Source organism: Ochotona curzoniae, unplaced genomic scaffold (genome assembly GCF_017591425.1).
Source record: "Ochotona curzoniae isolate NIBS_2020 unplaced genomic scaffold, NIBS_Ocur_1.0 contig_2318, whole genome shotgun sequence".
NCBI classification, from domain to species: domain Eukaryota; kingdom Metazoa; phylum Chordata; class Mammalia; order Lagomorpha; family Ochotonidae; genus Ochotona; species Ochotona curzoniae.
In genome coordinates, this window is record NW_024465419.1 from 9,172,858 (window position 1) to 9,181,676 (window position 8,819).

Sequence of the window (8,819 nt, forward strand, 5' to 3'; positions counted from 1 at the left end):
AAACATGTGGTATCTAATCTTTTGGGATTCACTCATTTCCCTTAGCATTATAGTTTCCAGTTGTGCCCATTTAGCCACAAAGAACCGCATTTTGTTTTTTTTAATAGCTGAGTAGTATTCCATGGAGTAGATGAACCAAAGCTTTCTTATCCAATCTTCTGCTGATGGGCATTTCGGTTGCTTCCATGTTTTTGCAATTACTGATTGTGCTGCAATGAACATAGGGATGCATGTTGGTTTGTCGTAAAACAGGTGTTTTGGATATATTCCTAGGAGTGCTATTGCTGGGTCATATGGTATGCAGATTTTGAGTTGTTTGAGTGTTCTCCAGACTGATTTCCATAAAGGCTGTACCAATTTGCAGCTCCACCAGCAGTGGAGTAAGGTTCCCTTTTCCCCGCATCCTCGCCAGCAAGCGTCGCTCCACTTCTTATCCAGCTTCCTGCTTGTGGTCTAGGAAAGCAGAGGTGGATGGTCCAAGGCCTTGGGACTCTATACCTACATGGGAGACTCCAAAGAGGCTTCAACTCAACTCAACTCTATCTATTGTGGCCACTTAGAGTGTGAACCAGCAGATGTTCTTCCTTTTTGTCTATCTTTCTATACATCTCGCTTTCCAATAAAAATAAACAAGTAAATCTTACAAAGGGGGGGGGTGGTTAAGAGATGTATGACCAGTTGAATACATTTTTAAAAATTGAGCTTGGGAGTTGTCCACTTTAAAATAATCACTGGAGAGTACGACTGTTAGCCTGATAGTGCCAGTGCAGAAACTGAAACCAAGAGCATTTAAGTCATTGATCCAAAACAACAGCCAGTCAGCATAGTAAGGCTGAAGTTTGAGTCCAAAAAGAATCTGAGTCCAGAGTGTATGCACTGGCTCTCTTTACTACTCAGCGTCCTCTGAATTGTGTTGTTTGCTGTTGCAGATAACTACTTATCAAAACTCTGCTGCTCTTCCTGTCTCCTAAAGAACATGCTGGCCTCCCTGCCCCCACTAATGTGTCACTGGATAGTAAGTATCCTTCCTAGAACCCCACATTCAGCACTAAAATTTTTGTTTCTCTGGAAAATTTCAGGCCGAAAATAGTTTTTCTTTTGCTGATTGGAATAGACTTGTACAATCTTTGAACAATGCAATTCTAGATAGGAATTAGTAACCCATCTCTCTGATTCCCTACTGGGAGATAAAGCCTAGTGGCTGGCCCGGCTTCGTTAACCTGAGAAGCCTAGCCAGGAAGTGAAGGTTGTCCTCGGTGATGAGGGGCAGTCTGTGAGTGCAGGCATTACATCCTGACAGGTGGTCTGAGGAAGGGACGGGGAGGAATGAGATCAGAAAATCAGTGATGCCAGGAGCAGGAAGAGGCATGCCAAAAAGAGTTGTCAAAGGTATTCTGGGTAATTGTGAACAACTCCATGCAGGATCAGAGAAGGGAAGCTGTTGCCAGGCACAGACATGTTTAAATAAACATCATAAACATGAGAGGAAACTTGAAACTCCATTCAGTCCTTCACATAGCCTTTGTACACATAGGTAGTCAATCTGAACAACTCTTGGCACACTTCTTACTTCGCATTAAAAAAGCTTCTCCAGCAATCAGCAAGGCTCATGCGGTTGGGTTTGTAGTATACTTTTATAACATTCCTTCCCATCATCACTTAGCTATTTCCTTATTCTTGAGTTGGTTTCTGTTGCTTTCTCTTCTAAGTTGTGCTTTAGTAAGGTGTTGGGCAAACACGCTTGAGGAAGCAGCGTTTCACTGACATACATACACCTGCCAACTCGCTATAGGCATCAGAATCTTGGCCACAGAGGTCCTTCAGGATTCACCCTGTCCACCTGTCCACCTGTCCATCTAAGTTAAGAGGTCCCATAACTCAGGTATTCATAAAAATTTTAAAGAATTAAGAAAGACCAAGCCCAGATTTTAAAGAAGAAAATGCTTATTATTTACTTGTTATCCTGCAGATGTCCATAGGTTCAAAAATACTGTTTAGGGTGTTCCCATGTCACCATTCAAATCTTCCAGCCATGGCTGAGCCTTTTGTGCTTGCTGTTGACCTACATTAATGATCTGGATTCTGCTCATTTTATTTCCTTGTTTAAAACTCTCCATGAGTATAACTACCCTTAGAATGAAACCTAACAGACCCAACATGATGGCTCAGTGGCTAAAATCCTTGCTTTGCATGCCCTGGGGCCCCATATGGGTTTGATTCATGTCTTGGCTGCTCCACTTCCCATCCAGCTCCCTGCTTTTGTCCTGGAAAAGCCACGGAGGATGGCCCAAAATCTTGGGACTCTGTATCCATGTAGGAAACTTGGAAGAAACTCCTGGCTCCTGGCTTTGGATCAGCTTAGCTGTAGCCATTGTGGACACTTGGGGAGTGAACCCATGGATGGAGGAGCTTTCTCTGTCCTTCTCTCTGCAAATCTACCTTTCCAATAAAAATGAATAAGTCTTTAAAAAAAAAAAAAAGAATAAGACCCAAGTTTCTAACTGTGCTGGAAAGAATAATAAACCTTCAAGGACATCCACTTACCATTATCATAAACCTGGCAATGTTATATTCCATGATAAAAAGGGGCTTCATAGGCCCAGCACAATGACTCAATTGGCTAGTACTCCCCTTGTAAGCACCAGGGTCCCAAGTTGGTGCTGTTTGTTTCCCAGCTGCTCTACTTCCCATCTCTGCCTGTGGCCTGGGAAAGTAGTAGAGGATGGCCCAAAGCCTTGGGACCCTGCACCTGAGTTGGAGAGCCAGAGGAGGCTCCTGGCTTCAGATTGGCTTAGCTCTAGTCTTTACAGCCATTTGGGGAGTGAAACATCAGGTGGAAGATCTTTCTTTCCATACCCCCTTCTCTCTGGAAAACTGCCTTTTCAATAAAAATAAATACTTTTTTAAAAGGGGATGGCTGTGTCTTTGCAAATGTTGTTATAGATTAAAAGACTTTTAAGTTAAAGATCAAAAGCCGGGAGATTTTCCCTGGCTTATCTGGGTGACCCAGTATAAACACATGGGTCATTGTAAGATGGTTGGAAGCAATGGGAGACAGAGGATGGTGATGTGATGATAGGAGAGAGTGGAATACTAGGAGGCCAGGAACCAGGGAATGCTGGTGGCTTCTAGAAGCTGGAGAAGACAAGGAAATAGATTCTGTACTGGAGCCTGGGAAGCTGAATGGCGCTAAGGGACACTGCTGGGCAATGCTATGAACCCTATGTTGTATTCTTCAGTGTCATAAAATGGTCTTCTGAAAATTATCAGGTACAATACAGGCATGTGCTAACTACAATATTGAGTACTCTCTGGGCCCAAAGACTTACAGTTTTGTGTAGAATTGCAGTGGGTTTCATAGGGACCTTCAGAAAGATTAATCCAAATCTAAACTAGAACCTGTCTATGAATGTGACCCAATTTGGGAAAATGTTGTAGATGTCATGGTGTTTAGGATTTCAAGATTAGCTCACCCTGGGTTTGGGCTGGGTCTCTAATGACAGGTGTCCTGTTATGGGAAAGGCAGATGGAGATTTGAGGTCTGGAGACACACAGAAAGTATATTTATGAGACTAGAGTGATGCTGCTACAAGCCAAAGAACTCCTTGAGTCAATGGAAGTGAAAAAAGCAAGAAAAGATGCTTTCAGAGAATCTTCAGAGAACAATATTTCTGTTGTCTTTAAGCTTCTCAATGTGTGGCAGCCACCAGCCCCTAAGACCAATCATTTCCCCTACACTTCTGTATTATACCAAACCATTTAAGATCCCATTAGCCTGCCATGCTGATGACAAAAGGCACTTTGCCATCCTATTCCTTGCCATCCCTCCATGCCTTTGCCTGTCAGTCCTCTCTCTTCCTGGCTGTGCCTCCATAGCCTATTAGTCTGTTATGATTTTGCTATTAGCACACACACGCACAAACAGCATTAAATGAAGAATGGTGGACAGCAGTAGGGATGGCATCATTGTTTTTTTTTGGATGGCATCATTGTTGACCAATCCAAATGGGCACCATCTGCATGGAGGGAGCCAAGTCTAGGAGAAGCCCTGCCATTCCAGGCACTGTCTCTGGAGATGCTTAATGCTAGCAGCCAGACACTGGCAAGACTCCTAAGGCCCAATGCTTAGTGTGTACAAGGGTCTGTGCTAACTAGGCCAACTCTGCCAAACTCACCACAACCTGTGGGAGAAGAAATGAGCTTAACAGCAGGCTTGATGCTACAAGCAAATAGCAGAGTCAGTCAGGGCTGGGAACGTGGTGGCCCTGCCATGTGTTCTGTGAACTGCTGTGGGCGTGTAAGGAACTGCTAGAAAGCATCACAGAGGAGGGAATATTTAGGAAAAGTGGCCATCCAGGCTGTGGGCCCTGAGAGAAGAAAACTGTAGATTTCAGAAAAAAAAAATGGTGTTAGGAGAATGCTACTTGACTCTGTCATTCTCTCCCCATGGGAAGTGCAGGCCTGAAGAGGTGACAGGGAAGCCCCATGAACCATAAAGTGAGTAGGCAAGGAGTGGGATTGCTGATCCCCTCCAGCCCCACAGACAGGTGGGCTTCCAGGTCATGAAACAAAACAGCACAGAGTCCGGGGACTTCCAAGGAGTCAGGAATGGTGGCCAGGTCTCAGAAGGCCAGCAGCTGGTGAGATTTCTTGAATCTCAAGGCCATATTGACTGTTCTTTCCCTGTCTGCTTCCCTGAAGCCATCTATGACACAAAAACTTTCCTGTGGCCTTGGAGGAGAGCAGCTGAACCAGAGAAAAACAAATGGGTGGGGTTGGCTTTCAGACGGAAGGGCCTGAGGCTTGCACAATAGAAGAAAGGAGAAGCAGGGAGTCATCCTCTGTTGGCCTCAGCCAGAGAGCCTGGCCTCCGGTGGCTCTCTGACAGGTAGAGGACCAAGTGAGGGGGCCTATGGCTGCAGGAGTTTACTATTAGGGGACTTCCTTGCTTTTCTTCCTATCTGCCCACAGCTGTGTTCGCTCAAAGTCAGTGGTATTTGTCAGTACTTTGTATGTAGGTGTGCTTTACAGAAACTCTTAAATAACTCTGGTTCCCAGTGATTCATTATTCTATTACATTAGTTGGTTGTTGGCAGATCTGCCATACCATATACCCAATCTGAGCTATTTCAGTGACTGTACTTATGAGTCATCTTGCCAACTTTCTCTATATATTCTCTACCACTGGTCTATAATCTTCATTCTTTGGTGTACACAGGTGATAATTATGCTATTTCCTCCTTCATTTTTTCCCCACTCTGAGATCAAAATAGCAGCGACCACAACAAAAGACAGATATGATTTTCTTTCATACACCCGTGGAGACTTAGAAAACTGACCTTGGTATGAGAGCTTCAACTTGGATCTGAAATGAAAAGGAGCTAAAACTGTGCTCTTCTAGGAGGTGCAATAAACAAAAGTGGTATTGAGATAGCCTTGCATTCAATCTTATGCCCATCTTGCCAAGTTTCCAAGTGTTTCTTCTCTTTAAACTCAATGAATCCATCATTGCTGCTGAACTCTGTAAAGTTTCTCTAGAATACCTCATTATTTGTCAGCTCCCAGCATGGTGCAAGTGTTCTCTTTAAGAAGGAGAGAGAAAAAAATGAGAGGGACCCAAGAAAATATGGACTTAATGTGATTGAGAGACTACAAACTACATGTTTCATTCACAGCACTACTTCTGGAAGGTCTCCCTTGGAAATTTTTAAACATTACAGCACATTCTTTGGAGATTTCTCTAGCTGTTCAAATGCGGTGAGAAGATGAAAGAATTATGATGACAAAGTATATGTGCTGCCGAAGCGAGCACTATGATGACAGAGTCAAGAAGAGGCTTGCTCCTTTCATTGAAGACTGTGTCTGTTTTTGCCCTCTTTTCATTGTCTTTGGGATCCTCCCCGGCTGACTGTCACATTGATTGGGGCTGTGCTGTGTTCATATGGAAGACCACACACTTCCCCATTCACACGGCCGAATCAGGAAGTTAGCAGCAAAACCCTGACTTCTCTGGGACTTTTCTATCCAGATGCTTCAGAGATGAGCTAGTAGGCCCCAAACTGAGGGACCCATGCCACGGCTCCTTCCCAGCTGTGTACCCTACCTGACTGCTCAGCAGACTTTGAAAGAAACCTAGACCTCAGAGTCTATGGGAGTGGCCCATTTGTCTAGACAGATCCCTATAGATGACAGCTGTCTATAAGTCCCTGCCTCAGAAATGGCACTTGTGAACAGCTGGAAATCTGGAATGTTCTCAAAATTTTAAATGTTTTCTAGATGCTGAAGGAGGCAAAATTATTCTTCTGCTACTATAAAAGAACTCAGATCATGATTTTTGTTTTCTTATTAAACTTTGTTTTAATTGGATCTCAAAATTCTGTGACAGATTTTTGGTCATTTCCATGAAAAAGTATTGATTTTGAAACTAAGTTATTAGTTTTCAAAATAACTAATAACTAATAACTTAAAACTGCCACACAAAGAACCAAATGGTCCACAAAACTTTTCCCTTTCCTTCTGAAGCTTTTAACGATGCATTGTTACCATTAACCAGTCTTTTACTGCTAAACGTAAATGGCCAATTGAGACAAACAGTTCTGAGACCATTCTTTCACCACTGATTAAGACTGGGGTGGCAGGTGTTAGGGATAATATTTATTTAGCCTTCTGAGCTTTCTGGACAGACTTCGTGACCTTGCCGGCTCCAGCAGCCTTCTTGTCCACTGCTTTGATGACACCAATGGCAACCATCTGCCTCATAACATGGACAGTGAAATGACCCACAGGAGGATAGTCAGAGAAGCTTTCCACACACATGGGCTTGACAGGGCCCATGTCAACAATGGCAGCATCACCAGGTTTTAGGAATTTAGGGCCATCTTCCAGCTTCTTTCCAGAATGATGATCAATCTTTTCCTTTAGCTCAGTCAACTTGCAGGCGAGGTGAGCTGTGTGGCAATCCAGCACAGGGACATACCCAGTACTGATTTGTCCTGGATGGTTCAGAATGATCACCTGAGCAATAAATCCAGCTGCTTCCATTGGTGGGTCATTTTTGCTGTCATCAGCCACATTGCCATGATGAACATCTTTGACTGGCACGTTCTTGACACTGAAGCCCATGTTGTCACCAGGAAGAGCTTCACTCAAAGCTTTATGGTGCATTTCAACAGACTTGACCTCAGTTGTGATGTTGACAGAAGCAAAGATCATGACCATACAAGGTTTCAGAACCACCAGTCTCCCACTTGGCTCACAGGCACAGTACCAATCCCACCAATATTGTAGACATCCTGCAAGGGCAGATTCAGAAGCTTGTCAGTTGGTCTAGTTGGTGGGAGGATGCAATCCAGGGCTTCCAGCAGTGTGGTTCCACTGGCAGGGCTGTCTTGGCAGGTGACTCCATCTCTTGAACCACGGCATATTAGCATCTGGCTCCAGCATGTTGTCACCATTGCAAACAGAAATTGGCACAAATGCTACTGTGTCAAGGTACCCAATTTTTTTTAATGTAGGTGCTGACTCCCTTAACGATTTCCTTGTACCTCTTCTGGCTGTAAGGTGGTTCAGTGGAATCCATTTTAACACCAACAATTAATTAGTTGCTTCACACCAAGGGTGTAAGCCAGAAGGCCATGCTCACGAGTCTGCCCATTCTTGGAGATACCAGCTTCAAATTCCCCAGCATCAGCAGCAACAATCAGGACAACACAGTTAGCCTGAGAAGTGTCAGTAATCATGTTTTTGATGAAGTCTCGGTGTCCTGGGGCATCAATGACAGTCACATAATAATTGTTAGTCTCAAATTTCCACAAGGAGATGTCAATGGTGATACCACACTCATGCGTGGCTTTCAGTTTACCAAAGGCCCAGGCATACTTGAAAGAGCCCATTCCCATTGCAGCAGCCTCCTTCTTGAATTTCTCAATGGTTCTTTTGTTGAAATCACTAAATTTGTAGATCAAATGGCCAGTAGTGGTCAACTTGCCTGAATCAATGTGTCCAATGACAACGATGTTGATGCAGGTCTTTTCCTTTCCCATTTTGGCTTTGATTTAGTGGTGGTTTTCATGACACCTGTGTTCTGGCAGCAAACCTGTTGCAAAAAAGAGATCATGCTTTTTACAGTGACTACACCCCATACATTTGAGGTCCAATTTGAAGTGGAAGTACATTTTAGAGAACTAAAAGTGACTCAGTGTGGCTGGGGCTTAATGTTGGTACTCTGAATTAGGAGTTTGGGGGTTGAAATGAACAGAAAATTCGGTTCCCACTGACTCAGTAAAAGCAAGTCATCTCTCCTAAAATGTCCAGAGGTGTCTAGGCTGGAGGGAGGCAAATATGATCATATTTTCTGTTGGGTGTGTTGGAAGGAAAATTAAGCTATCCAGAGAGAGATGGGCTGAGACATGATACTGAAGGGTTTTTGTTAAGTAGCCTGATAATCTGCAATTATTGCCCAAGACTCTTCAGGGGTATCTAACATTTTGTTATCTTTTTTATGAATAAAGTTTTTGATATGTGATTATGAAAGTTAGGTGTCTGCATAGGAAGTATATAAGTGACTTCAGCACGTGTTGTGCTTGCTGATTTTTTTTTGTTTATTTATTTGAAAGTCAGAATCACACAAACATAGAGAGACTGAGAGATAGAGACAGAGAGTACAATCTCTCATTTCCTGGTTTAGTATCAAATGTCTACAGAAGCCAAGGCTGGGCCATGCTGAAGTCAGGAGCCAGGAACTCCATTTGAGTCTTCCATGTCGATGGCAGGTACCCAAGTATTAAGACCCATCATATGCTGATTCCCATGTGTACATC

The 8,819-nt window shown here is 43.6% G+C and overlaps 1 pseudogene across 1 annotated transcript; it reads right to left on the reverse strand.

Moving 5' to 3' along the window:
• Positions 1 to 6,653: 6,653 nt before the first annotated feature.
• Positions 6,654 to 8,089, reverse strand: LOC121151375 (annotated as a pseudogene). The gene has a single exon (XR_005883156.1). The product of XR_005883156.1 is annotated as an elongation factor 1-alpha 1-like (transcript).
• Positions 8,090 to 8,819: the final 730 nt, after the last annotated feature.